We start from the raw sequence: 629 nt of genomic DNA on the forward strand, positions 1-629 counted from the left end.
CAGTCACTGATTATTAGTACACCATGATCCACTGAGCTGATTGTGATGTATGTACAGTAGTAAATAAAGGACCAGTGCACTCTATGGATGATGATTTCAATGGACCATACACACACACACATGATTATTATTAGCTTCTTTTTTCCTTTCAATTTCTTGATTTGAAGACTCTATGATTTGAATCACTCTTGATTAATCTGCCCGTGGAGGATGATTTTGTTGTTTGTTTCCTGAAGTCATCCTTCCATGTGCCACGTGTTTTTTTTACTCGTTCAGTTATGTGCTTACGAACGAGTGTTCTGCGGTTGATTGGAGTACTTGACAAGAAAGTTTTATTATGACCACCGTTTATCAGTTGTGTGCATTAGACAGTAGACGTATCAGGAAGTAGACTCTAGAGACCATATTAGGCGGTGTCCGTTTAGGAAAGTATGCTAGATTTTAGATTCTATTAGATTATTTATTTGATGTATGTAACTTAGCATTGAAAGAAACAACAACCAACATTCTTACTCAAGACCAGCACTAGTATTGCTCGACCAAAATACATGATGCCACTAGCTGTACTCAACATGTAAATTCTGCAGCAACAAGTCTTTGCTACTAAACAATCATCGGAGTACCCAAAA

This window comes from Triticum dicoccoides, chromosome 3A (genome assembly GCF_002162155.2).
Source record: "Triticum dicoccoides isolate Atlit2015 ecotype Zavitan chromosome 3A, WEW_v2.0, whole genome shotgun sequence".
Taxonomy (NCBI): domain Eukaryota; kingdom Viridiplantae; phylum Streptophyta; class Magnoliopsida; order Poales; family Poaceae; genus Triticum; species Triticum dicoccoides.